Below are 14,231 nucleotides of genomic sequence, written 5' to 3'. Positions count from 1 at the left end.
CCATTTAGAGACATAATCAACAGCCACCAAGATATATTCATTACTAAATGATTTAAGAAATGGTCCCATGAAGTCTATTCCCCATACATCAAAGAGTTCTATCTCTATCATGTTATTGAGAGGCATCTCATTCCTCCTAAAAATGTTACTAATTATTTGACAGGGTCACATTGGAGCACAAAAGCATAAGCATCCTTAAACAGAGTTGGCCAATAAAAACTGCTTTGAAGAATCTTGTGTGCAGTCTTCTCTCCTTCAAAATGTCCGCCATACTCCAAAGAGTGGTAACTATGAAGTATATCATGTTGCTTACACTTCGACACACATCGCCTTATCAAGTGATCACAACATTACCGGAATAGATAAGGCTCATCCTACACATAATGCCTCACCTTAGATAGGAACTTCTTCTTTTGAAGGGGTTTGAGATCGTAAGGAAGAGCATAGCACACCAAGTAATTTACAAAATTAGCATACTAAGGTGTCTCATTGCACTTCACCATAAAAAGTTGCTCATCCGGGAATTCTTCATTGATTCTTCAATTAGCTTCTTGTTGAGCATTAGTACTCGACTGTGACAAATGATCTGCCACTTGATTTTCAGTTCCCTTTCGGTCAACAATCTCTAAATCAAATTCTTGTAGTAATAACACCTATCAAATTAGACAAGCCTTTGAGTCCTTCTTGCTAAAAAGATACTTTAAAGCCGAATGATCCATGTATATAGTTACTTTAGTGCCCACAATGTATGCCCGAAATTTCTCACATGCAAAAACCACTGCAAGCAACTCCTTCTCTGTAGTGGTATAATTGAGTTAAGCACTATCAAGCATCCGACTAGCATAGTAGATGGGATGCAATATCTTATCTTTCTTTTGCCCAAGCACTGCACTAACTGCATAGTCACTTGTATCACACATGATGATAAAAGGTAAACTCTAATCCGGAGTTACAAGAATCGGTATAGAGATAAGTCTCTTTTTCATCTCTTCAAAGGCTTCCAAGCATTTCTTATCAAACTTGAACTCAACTTCCTTCTCCAATAAATTGCACAATGGCTTGGCTATTTTTGAGAAATCCTTAATGAACCGGCGATAGAATCCCACATGTTCAAGAAAACTTCTAATTCCTTTAACATTTGATGGTAGAGGTAGTTGCTCAATCACTAATATCTTGGCTTTATCCACTTCAAGACCCTTCTTTGACACCCAGTGACCGAGAACAATGCCTTCTTGCACCATAAAGTGGCATTTTTCCCAATTCAATATTAAATTGGTCTCCTCACATCTTTATAAGACCGCTTCCAAGTTGTCCAAACACACATCAAATGAAGAATCGAAGACAGAAAAATTATCCATGAATACCTCAATGGTCCTTTCAATCATGTCAGAAAAATGGACATCATATGGTGTTGAAATGTCGTTGGAGTGTTACACAAGCCAAAAGGCATGTGCTTAAATGCAAAGGTCCTATATGGGTAGGTGAAAGTGGTCTTCTCTTGATCCTCTAGAGTAATGGAAATTTGATTATAGCCAGAATATCCATCTAAGAAACAGAAGAATTTGTGACTAGTTAACTTATCTAACATTTGGTCAATGAATGGTAGAGGAAAGTGGTCTTTTCGAGTGCTTGCATTCAATTTTTGACAATCTATACACAGCCTCCACTCAGTTACAGTGCGTATAGGGATCAATTCATTATGAGTGTTAGCCACTACAATCATACCGCCCTTTTTAGGGACACATTGGACTGGGCTCACCTAAGAACTATTAGAAATGGGATATACAATCCCAGCAGAAAGCCACTTTAATATTTCCTTTTTTTAGCACTTCTTTCATCACCGAATTCAATCTTCTTTGATGCTCTATCGAAGTCTTGTACTCATCCTCCAAGAAAATCTTGTGCATACATAGAAATAGGCTTATACCCTTAATGTCGGCTATGGTCCATCCAAGAGCCCTTTTGTGCTCTCTTAGAACTCTCAACAATTTTTCCTCTTGCAAATTAGTTAGGATAGATGACACAATTACCGGCAATGAATTCTCTTCCCCAAGATACACATACTTGAGATGTAGAGGTAATGGCTTTAATTCAAGTGTTGGAGGCTCCTCAATAGAAGGCTTGAGTGGGGATGCTAAAGCGGTCGATACATCAAGAGGCTCCACTGGGCTAAACTACTTGGGTGGAAAAGAATCCACACTAAATATTCCTATGTACTCTTCTTCCTCCATTTCTACAATGTTCTTCTGTCCCAATATTAGAGCTTCCAAAGGGTCTTTAACCAAGTGACCATTGAAGTCTTCATGTATCACCTCATCAAGAATTCCCATGTAACAACATTAAGGAGATTCATTCGGAAACTTCATTGCCTTACTCATGTTAAACACCACTTGTTCTTCATTTAATCTTAGTGTAATCTTACCCTTTTCAACATCAATGATGGTTCGAGCGGTAGCTAGGAATGGTCTCTCCAAAATGATAGGAATTTTCTAATCCACATCATAATCTAGGATAATGAAGTCTGCTAGAAAGATAAACTGATCTACTTTCACTAACACATCTTTAATAATCCTTCTAGGATGAGAAATGCTTCAGTCAGTGAGAAGGAGGGTCACTGTTGTCAGTCTTGCCTCTCCCAAGCCCAACTTATTGAAAATGGCTAAGGGCATCAAATTTACACTTTCACCTAAGTCGCACAAGGCCTTCCCATCAAAATGTTTCCTAATATTACATGGGATATAAAAACTACCAGGATCTTTTAGCTTGGGTGGAAGCTTTCTTTGTATGATGGCACTGTAATCTTCATTCAATGCTATAGTTTTAAATTCACTAAAATGCCTCTTCTTAGATAAGACATCTTTTAAGAACTTAGCATATTTGGGCATTTGTTCAATGGCTTTAGCAAAGGGAATGTTAATATGAAGCTACTTAAACATTGTTAGAAACTTCTTGAACTGAGCATCTTCCTCCTTAGCCTTGAATCTTTGAGGGAATGGAAGTGGGGGTGTTATGGTAAGATAGGCAATTGATTTTCTCTTCTTTTCTTCCTTTTTCAATTCAACCTCGACATGTTCTCTTTCTTCTTCATCAAAAGGAGCTAAAACTCCTTCTTCCCCCTTTTTCTTCTCATCTCTTGTTCGTTTCTTGTTGTCATCATCTTCACATAATATTTCTTCATCCACCTCCTCACTATCATCAAAATTAGCCCCACCGTGACTAGTCACTCTTGGGTCTATCTCATTGGGTAAAGTCTTACCACTTCTTAAGTGTATAGCATTGCATTCTTCTTTGCCTTCCCTCTTTAGATTAGGGATGGTGTCACTTGGTAAGCCTCCTTTATTCAAGGCATTCAGTTGTGCAGCAACTTAGCCTATTTGCACTTTAAGGCCCTTAACGGATGTATTATGCAAAGCTAGGGTAGCTTTATTCTCAGCCCGATCTGCCTCTTGATTCTTCAAAATCTGATCTAACATTTGCTTTATCTTAAAATCACCTTCTCTTGGTTTTTGTGGTGCGTCAAAACCAAGAGGATTAATTGGTCTAGGCCCAGAGGATGAGGTTGGATTTAAACTTTACCCTTGACTCTATGAGAAGTTTGGGTGATTTCTCTACCCTGGGTTGTGGGTCTGTGAGTACAAATTGTGTTGAGGAGATCTCCATGCATTATTCATGTAGCTTATTGTTTCCAGAGTGTAGGGGCAATGATCCGATACATGTCCTTCACCATAATGTTCACAAGCTTGAGATGAAGCTTGTAATCCATTTACCCCCAGAAGAAGTCCCTCTTTTCATTTGAATCTCAAGACTATCAAATCTCTAATTTATTGCCTCTAATTAAAGTTCCTTATAGGAGCTAGATTCTTACGAACCTCCCCTCGCATGTCTTCTCTTGTGGGATTGTTGCATGGTACTAGAAGCAATATCTTCATATAAGTTATACAAATCATTAACCTTCATCTTGCCAATGCCACCATTAGAAGCATTGTTTAACATGGTCACTGTTGCATCATCTAACTCATTCCAAAAAGCTTCCATGAGGATATACTTCTTTTGTTCATGATTAGGATAGCTTCTTACCAACTCCTTGAATCGTTCCTAAGCTTCATAGAAAAGTTCCCCAGTTATTGTTCAAAATTGAGAAGCTCACCTCTCAATATTGCTCTTCTACTCCTCGAAATGAACCTTGCCTTAAACTTAGCTACTAGGTCATCCCATGTTTCAATTGAATGTTCAGGAAGAGAATTCAACCAAGCTCTTGCTTTATTTTTCAAAGATATAGGGAATAATCACAATCTCAGTGCATCCTTAGAGACACCGTTTTGCTTGAAATTCTCACATACCTCTATAAATCTTGCAAGATGATCATTAAGGTCTTCATCAGCATTACCCTTAAATTTTCCATACATTAGTATCATTTAGATTATGACTTGTTTAACCTCAAAGTTTCTAGTTTGAATTTTTGGTAACTGGATGCTAGAATGATAAGATTGTGCTTCCCGATCGAGAAAGTCATCCAGAGTAAAGATGTCGTTCTCATCTTGATCAACTCCCTCCATATTGTTGCTAAGAGGAGGAATGTCATCTCCAAATTCAAGAGTGGCTTCCTCACTTGTTTCACCTTTTTCTTCAACCACTCCTTCAAGAACAACTTCAAGTTCACCGGGAAAGAGTCCTTGCATGCATCAAGAAGGTACCTATAAGGTAAAACCAAGGAACAAGTATCAAACTTATCAATAAAATTTAAAACTATAAAATCTGTAAAAACTAATTAAACTACCTATACGTAAAAAAATATTAAATAAAAAAAACTCAAGCATAACCTACTAACACAATAGCAAAAGTTAACTAACACAAAATAATTGCCGCTTTAAGTCCCCAGCAACAGTGCCAAGAACTTGTTCGCCATCAAGTGTTACCGCAAGCGTACTGGTCGTCACAAGTATAGAATATTCTAGAGTTATCGTTCCCATGAGGATTTTAGGCAAATGAGGGTTAAAATTCACTATCAATCTTTGAGATAGATTGAGCAAAATTAAAAGTATTTCTTTTTGTGTGAAAGTAATAAAAATCTAATTAAAATAATTTGAAAGCAATTAAAACTTGTTGAAACTTTAACTTTTGGAGATGAGGAACTAGGATTATCCCTCCCCTTTGTATTTCATAAAAATTAAATTAATTCCTCTCTAATATATTTTTTAATGAAAATAAGTGTTAGTCTAAGATTCTAATTCACTTGAAAAAGCTTTCTCAAGTCAAAATCAAGTACATTTGAAAACACTAAAATTTTACAATCCCTTGAAAATAATTAGTAAGAACAAATTTTAAGTACCAATCTTAATGTAACTGTAAAGAGTTAATAAAATATCTCTATTTTACCAACAAAACCATCCATTTATCTTCGTAAAATTTCAAGTCCAATACTATTTTATCCAAGTTCTACACCTAAATTAGCTCTCTCAAGCACAACTCAAGTGAACAAAGCAATATAAATGGTGATCAAGCTCTTAAAAGCATTAAGTATAGGATAAAATAAACACATAAATATCATTAACTACCAAAAGAAAGGAATATTCAAATATTAATCCATACAAAAGTTTGAAATAATCCTAGAACAAGGGAACTAGCTACTCATGTTCAGAAAAAAGTCATAAATGTTACAATATATAGCATCCATATCAGAAACAAAGAGAGAAAAGGGAAGAGAAGAAGAAAAACCGAAGGAAATCCACTTGAATCTCTTCAGATCTTCAATCCTTGGTCAAATCTCCTTCAAAAAGCCTAAACCCTAGCAGAGCAAACTTCAAAGAATCTCTCCAAGTTGTGGTCTCCCTTCTGGAGGCGTGTTTATGGTTTTTCTACCCTAACTTTTTCATTCTGAAGCTCAAAACGCACAGCAAAATTAAGGCCATGTGCTGCAGCGTGTTGTTAATGCGCCGTGGTGCATATGTATCTTTTAGACTCCATTCTCTATGCCACATGCCGCGGTGCACTATGCATGCACTGTGACACATGACACAGAGTCTTTAATCTTTTGTTTTGACTCCCATTTTTCTGCTACTCTGCTTCCATATGCATCTCCAATTATTGTTTGGCTCTATATCTTTAAAAATATCTAATAAAAATCACCTGAAACAATAAATAAAGTTATGAGATTTTTTAAAGTTTAAAATCAAAGTCAGCATCTTTGCAAAATTCTCAATAAACTCTATTTTCTATACCAATTTGAAATGGCGCTCATTTTCCTCTATTTAACTTAAAATATTCACAATTGATCTAATTTAGCATATAAAGTGTAGGAAAATGAACTGAATTGGCATTAATTTCAATAGGTTATTAGTATCCTATTTTGTAAAAAACATGCAGACAAAATAGCTTCACCCTATAAGTTATCAGGTGTAGAAGAACTTACAAGCAAAGCATTCATTATCTCTTTTAATGTTGTATTTTTTATTTCAGCAACACCATTAGACTTAGGAGAATAAGATGGTGTTTTCTCATGAATAATACCTTTTCTTTCACAAAAATCATTTAATAAAATATGGTTTTTACCTCTATCAAATCTAACTCTTTTAATCTTTTTGCTTAACTGATTCTCAACTTCTGCTTTGTATAAAAGAAATTTTTCAAAAGCCTCATCTTTATTTCTTAATAAGTACCTTAGTATATCTTGAAAAGTCATCAATAAAAGTGATATAATATTTTTTTTACCACCTTTAGTCATGGTTTGTTTCAAATCACTTTAATCAGTATGAATTAAAGATGATAATTTAGATTCTCTTTGATTAGAAAAATGAGGTTTTTACTTTGTTTGGTTTTTGTGCACACTTCACATTTTCTGAAATCATTGTTTTTAATTTCAGAAAGAAGACCAAGTTATCGCATCCTATTTATATAACATTTACTAGAGTGACCTAATCTAGCTTGCCATAAATTAAAGAATCAATCATATAAATATGCATATACTTAGAAGATGCAGTTTTATTCATTTCATCAACATTCAAAACAAGCAATCTCTGACTACAATACCCTTTCCCCACAAATACACTATTCTTTGTTATAACAATCTTGTTAGATTCAAATGACACTTTAACCCCAACTTTTCATCACAAAGCAACTAAAACTAGTTTTGCTCTAACTTCAGGCACATGTAGAACATCACTCAAAGCTAAAGTCTTCCCTAATGTGAGCTTTAAGACCACTTTCCTTTTTCTTAAGCTTTAGCATTTTGAGAATCAGTAAGGTAAACACAGTCTTCCCCTTCCTTTACAAGATCATAGGAGGCAAACATCTTTCGGTTAGCACATATATGCCCAGTAGCCTTAGAGTCTACCACCCATTTCTTCACATTAGAAATTAAGAGAGCTTGAAACATCACTGCAATAATGATGTCATCATCATTGTCATCATCTCATTGTACTAAATTTACATTTGGCTTTTAAGGCTTATCACGATTCACTCTTTTTTTGCATTGTGCTGTATAGTGTCTTAGTTTACCATAAACAAAATAGTCTCCTTTTTTCTTAAAAAAGGGCTTAGAGGTACTGGGTTTGTAATTAGTTTTCTTATTCTTTTTATTATCTTTGATTTTAAGGTCATACCTTGTTGTGAGACTTTGTCTCTACCATATTAGCTTTGGATGTCATTTCTCTAGTTTGAGCTACATGCACTGCTTTATGGTTGGTGTCTTGGATTATGATGTGAGTGATCAAGTCAATTAAGGACAAATGTTTTTGTTTGTGTTTCAACTATTGTTTGTAATCATTCCACGATTCTGGCAACTTCTCAATAAGGATTCCAGCAATGAACTCATATGGGATGTTGATGTTTTCAGTACAAAGCTCCTCCAACAACTTGTGATATTCATTGATCTGCTCCTTCACATACTTATTCTCGATCATCTCCCATCTATAGTAGCTTTCCATAATAAACTTTTGTTTTCCAGCATCCTCAGCAGTATACTTTGTCACCAGGAATTTCCATATCTTACAGGCTTCCTTATAGACACAGTAAACATTAAACAAATTATTAGACAAGGTATTAATGATAGTGTGTCAGCATACCTTGTTTGTATGAGTTTATGAAACTCTTTGGGCTTAGTCAGTGTTAGTAGTAGGCTTAGATTGAGCAAGAGTAGCAACTACATTGTGCATATCAAGTAAAGACTCGTTCCTACCAATGTTTCAAATTCTTGCCATCAAATACCTCTATCTTTGATATGTCTAGGAATGGCCTCGGTAGGGGGACGTCAATAACAGCAGGGATGAACTAATCTCCATTAGAACCACTAGGCACATCCTTAGAGTTGACATTCTCAGTATTGGATGTCATATATTTTGAATAGTTCTTAAGATTGTTGACAGCAGGTAGGAAACCAAGAGATGCTTGAGTCATGTCAAAAAACACTATCCTGAAAAACTATTTTGGCACACCAGGATGACGAACTGGCAGTTCTTAGGATTAAACAAGCATGTCTTGCACAAGCAAGGCAACAGAACAGTAGCACTAATAAGAAAGCAACTCAGATGAACACAGGACACAAATAAGGGAGGAAGGAAGAAGTGGCTTAAAAACTCTAGAGCCTGGCACCTTGTCCTACCTGTACCCACACCTATATATAGTCTGAAATCATAGACATGAACGTTGGGCTCATAATCGCTAGATTAAACACCATAAAGCCTCGGTTACATAAATATAAAACAACATAAATCCTCGGTTATGCTTGCATAATTCCTAGAGCTGTTGGGGACAAATGCATAATGGATTTGATTAATATAAATCCATTCAAGAATCTGATCAAAGGCCAAAAAACATTTAAGGTTTGAATTCAAACTCCAAATAGCTAAAAATCAAGGTTTTCCAGTAAACTCATATAAATAAATAATTATTTTTTTTTGTAAAAATACTTGGCTTGGCTTGTTTTGTGGCGTAAGCCTACTTCTTCTCCAAACCCATTTTACTAACTCATTTCATTCCTTAGTATTTATACACTAGAAGCTCTCTACATTTAGGTAATGTGGGATTTCTTTTGACATACACAAATACAATTACTACAACAATACATACAAATACATACATACATATATATATATATATATATTTGGGAGAGAAAAGCTACTCAATAAACTTGTATCTACCCTCTAATTATATCAATAATAGTCACGGGTACCTTTTTGTTATCAAAGTCGACCTTATTAATTTGAAAATAGGAAGAGAATAGCTAATTATTTTTATCCTAATTCAATTCCATACAACATTTAAGGTGATGAATTTTTAAAATTAAAGAGCTACATAGACAATTAAAATCATGAGATGCTCCATTATCAATAAACTCCACTACTTCGTTTCCTTGTGACATCCCTTTTACCTCGATAGCCTTATTTTTCTCTGACTCCTATTAATAAATGCTTTGAAAGTTCTATAAATTTCTCAATCTCTTCCGTCCATTATCATGCTCTTTAGTCACAATTCTTTGATCTTCATCATCTTCTTTAGAAAGAAAAATAATAATATGTAGTAATAGTATAAACCCGACTCAATTCTATAGTTAATCTCATCTTCATATATCCTCCTCATGGAACAATGATAATTTCTATATTAATGTTTTGAAAAACGAAATCAAATCATAATGGGATATATTACAATTGACAGTCATACCATATTTGATGACTTTTTTATTTTCTCTTTCTTATTAATCCTTGTGGTTGTCAAAAAAAAAAATCAAATGTCCACATACATGCCTTATATTTACTTGTACCTCACAAACCTTCCTTTTAAGCTCTATAAAAAGCTTAACATAAAAATTTTACTTGTTACCAAAAAAAAATTACTAGCTATAAATATTATTTGTATTGAATATATTGTTAGAATTTCATGTTTGACACCTAAGAACCATGTTGTATTTGTTATTGCATGTTTGACACTTTACAATCATGAAGAGCTTGTCATTGCATGTTTTGACACTTGATGATCATGCAAAGCTTGTCATTGCATATTTGACACCTGACAATCATGTCGTAGTTGTCATTGCATGCTGACACTTGACGGTCATGCAAAGCATGTTATTGCATGTTTGACACTTAACGATCATGCAAAGCTTGTCATTGCATGTTTGACATGTGACAATCATGCCAAGCTTGTTATTGCATATCTATTAATTGCAGCCATGCATATTGCACTTTTCGCATGCTCACTCTACATTTACTTATACCTCATATACCTTCTTTTGGAGTTCTATAAATACCTATTTCTTTTGTTATTTCTTCATAAAACAATCATTCAAAACTTGCGTCTACTAATTCCATTTCTCACTACTATTACCACTTTGTTCTATGAGTCAAATCTCCTCTTGTTTAATCAATCTGATGAGGTTCTAGCCTCTGCGTTCAAACCAAGCTCCCATTCACCATTGTGAGAAACCTCTTTAATTTTCATTTACAGACTTTCAATTCTTTTTTATGTAAAATATTTCTAATCATGTTTGTAAATCATTTTTTTTTTGGTGTAGGATGGATTCAAATTTGGATCATACCCTGAAATAATGTTGGAGAATATGAGCAGCACACCAAAGATATCATTGCTATGGCACTGGAAAAGCAAAGGCACATATCATCCACCAAAAATGAAACCCCCAAAAATCTATGCATTGATATTCAATAACATCCCATTTACTCACATTCTAAACATTAAACTCATCTTTTACTCACATCCTAAACATTACATCCATCGGTTCACGATTTTCTAAGGTAATATTTTCTACATGAAATTAGAAGATCATCATAGTGATATATGATATATCCATTTTGACATACTAATATCTGAGAAATATTTTGATAGGAAGGAAGATGTAATGCTTAGGAAGTGAGTAGTTTGTCATAGAGTACCTCTATTCCACGGTATGTACGTAATTTTAAAATGGACAAGGCACATATATTCACAAGATTTATAAACAGAAAAAAAAATTATTAGATTGAACAACAGCTAAAATAGTTTGATCTATTTTAATAAAATTTTAAAGGTTAAAGATATTTTTTCCCAACTTTTTTTTTAGGAGCATTGGACACCGTGAGATTAGGTCCTTTCGGTGGAACTCTGGCTCTCTCTGCTGCCGCAAAACTTCGAGTGGGTACCTTCTCCTGCTAGTGCGGACTTGGTTGAGTGCTTGAAGCTTTCTGCTAAGGTGAAGCATACTCTGCTCTGGAATGCTGTTCCACAGGATCCATGAACAATGCTTCTCCACATTTTTGTTCATTGTGCTCTTCAATTCTGCCAAACCATGTGAGGGTCCCAATGTTGTGTCAGCAACCACCAAGGCAGCAATGTAGAGAGAATATGGGTAAGACTTTTTTTTTTTTTAAAGAAAAAACAAGTTTTTTACACATCAACGATCCTGATAACAATATATATGACAAAAGGATTATTTTGATCCTGAAAAAAATATTTATGGGGCCCCACCTTTCATGATATGGTGCCCAATGCTTTAAAAAAAAAAGTTTAGGGATAAAAATTATGTTTAACTCAAATTTAAAATATTTGTTCTCTCTGTTTTTGTATATATGTGTGGGATGTCAATCTAATGCATTTGGTCTTTGTTGACGCAGCGTAAAGAAATATTTGAAGGAGAAAGAGGTCGTCAAAGTGCAATTCTCTATGGGCATACCTTATTGGTCAAATGACGAAAAATGAGATTGGTTAAGCACCATGAATGAAATTTCCGAATTTAATATTTTACCAAATTTTAATTTTTAGGGCTTAATTGCATGTATAATGTACTTTATATGTATAATTGGCTTAATTGTTGGAGTGGAATTAATGTTGGTCTCAAGCAAGTAATTAAGAAATGAGTTGTACCCTCCGATCCTATTTATAAGATATTTTTTAGAAGTATTTTTTTTATTCAAAATATAGGACACTTTGTAATAATTAAACTACTTTATCTAATTTTATCACTTCTTGATTAGCGTAAAAGTATTTAATATAGTTGTATTATTATTAAAAGCTAAGGGTAAAAATGAAAATACATTTCATTGTTTATGATACCAAGAAAAAAATTATTTTTTAATATGAGTAAAACGGTTAAAAATGTTCTACAATAAAGACAGTGTGGAGTATATATTGTTATTTTATTAATTTTTTTTGGCTAGCAAATGTCTTATATTACGAATTTTTTAACAAGGAAGCGACAAAACAAATTAAAAATAATTATGTGTTTGTATTTCAAGCTTTTGTGACAGTTATAATTTATGGGAATGTTAATTAGGACCCATTTGGGGATTGTGGGGAAAGTGGAAGCTGACAAGAAAATTCCTCAGATATAAATGAAATAGACCAAAAAAATAAAAATAAAAATGAATTAAATAATTATTTCCCTTCGTAATGAGGATGATAAAATTTAATAATATATATTATAAATGTGAGAATCATCACAACCTCCAAAAAACTCATGAATCATGACTCCAACCTCATGAATTAATTTATCATTATCAATTGTGAATATAATTCACCTATTCCCTTTCATATTTTGATCATCTTATTTTTATCTTTATTTTTTAACATATTACATTATATTTTTTCTAGTAATCAAATAGAATATAAAACATCAATTCATGTCTTACCCATAGAAATTAGAGGGATGGACAAAATAGGAAGATGGTAGAAATTAAAAGTGATGTGAAAAAGGAAAGGCAATAAAAGTGTATTGTCAATTACAAGTACTTCAGTCTTTAATATGATGCAAATTTGTTGGCAAAAAAAATGTAAAATTTGAAAAAAAATTATTCTTAATATAAAATAAAGTTAACATAATTTTTTAACTTAAGTCATATATATATATATATATATATATATATTAAGAAATTTAAAATAATTAATGGTTTTTCAATTCTCATCTTTATTTATTTATTTATTTATTGTTATTTGAATTACTCGGCAACAATTTAGTAATTAATTGCAAATAAAGGTAAAATTAGAAAATTATGTTTTTTTTACAATTTAAGTTGAAATTCAAACTATCAATAATTTGTTTAAGTGAGGAGAGTATTTATCGCTCATATTAATTTGGGTTAATTATTTTAAAATTTTTCTTATTTATCTACATATTGAAAATATAAATAACAATTTATTTTCCTCTAAAACCTTTAACCTTGTGCATAGCAACTTGTTATATTTTATAATATTTCATCTCTTAATATTAAAAGGTTCAACAACATATTACTTTTCAAAATTAATTACCTAATCTCTCATATATTTAAATTTATTTTAATAATTTTATTTACAATTCATTAATCTTATATAAAATTATACTATAAATAATTTATGGGACTTTTGCACACATAGCTCATATCATAAAATTAAATAAAAAATAACCTATCCTTTTTTAAATTTTACAAATGGCCTTTTTAATATTTAGTTGATATTTAATTTATAAAACTATCCTTTTTAATATTTGCTTTCTGCAAATAATAGAAGGAACTCAAAACGTGAGAAAGCAGGTGAATGAGGTAGATAAATGTGAGAGACAAGATGGAACTCGATGCGACAGAGACCAATGCGAGAAAGAAGAGCAATGTAAGTGAGCCACTATCACGACAGTAAGAGATAAATGCGTGACGGGAGATATTGATGGTACTCGACAGAACGGAGTAGATGAATGATTTTTTATTTTATTAGTTTAGATATTTGATTCTCTATGATAAGCTAAGAGTTCAGAATTTCTCATAGACTGTGTTTGATCCGTTTTGGACAAATAATTATGTGTTTTTTATGTTACTAATCTGCAATATTATATCATTAATATACGGATATATATTAATGATATTCAAGTTTATATCTAATTATCTAGTTATATTGTTTTGCGATAGTATATAAGTGATATACTATTGTATATCACTGATATATAAGTCATATCAATAAAAATTTACCAACATCATTTTATCTTGTAGATATAGGGATGGTGTTGGTAAGTTATCCCTGATATGGTTTATCAGTGATATATGGTATTATATCATTGATATATTATCGTAAATCAATCAGACTCCCAAAATAGATCAAGCTCAGCACATAGAAAATTCTGGACAACTTTAGCTTATCATAGAAAATTAAATACATAAAATAAAAAAATAAAAAATCATGAATAATGAGAGAATAATATGTGTTTTATGTTAATAATTCAAACAAATTACATAATCAATAACAACAAATCATGGATTATGAACAAATGAACAACAATTTAGTGA

General features: G+C 32.7%; 1 non-coding gene across 1 annotated transcript; it reads left to right on the top strand.

Annotated features, from left to right (window-relative positions):
- Positions 1–4,051: 4,051 nt before the first annotated feature.
- LOC129319102 (small nucleolar RNA R71) lies at positions 4,052–4,157 on the top strand. Its single transcript, XR_008595414.1, has one exon. It is a non-coding gene; the product is annotated as a small nucleolar RNA R71 (small nucleolar RNA).
- Positions 4,158–14,231: the final 10,074 nt, after the last annotated feature.

The sequence above is a fragment of the Prosopis cineraria genome, unplaced genomic scaffold, assembly GCF_029017545.1.
Source record: "Prosopis cineraria cultivar Desert tree isolate PC_DT_omini unplaced genomic scaffold, ASM2901754v1 PC8, whole genome shotgun sequence".
Classification (NCBI taxonomy): Eukaryota; Viridiplantae; Streptophyta; class Magnoliopsida; order Fabales; family Fabaceae; genus Prosopis; species Prosopis cineraria.
This window is presented reverse-complemented; position numbering and strand designations above follow the sequence as displayed.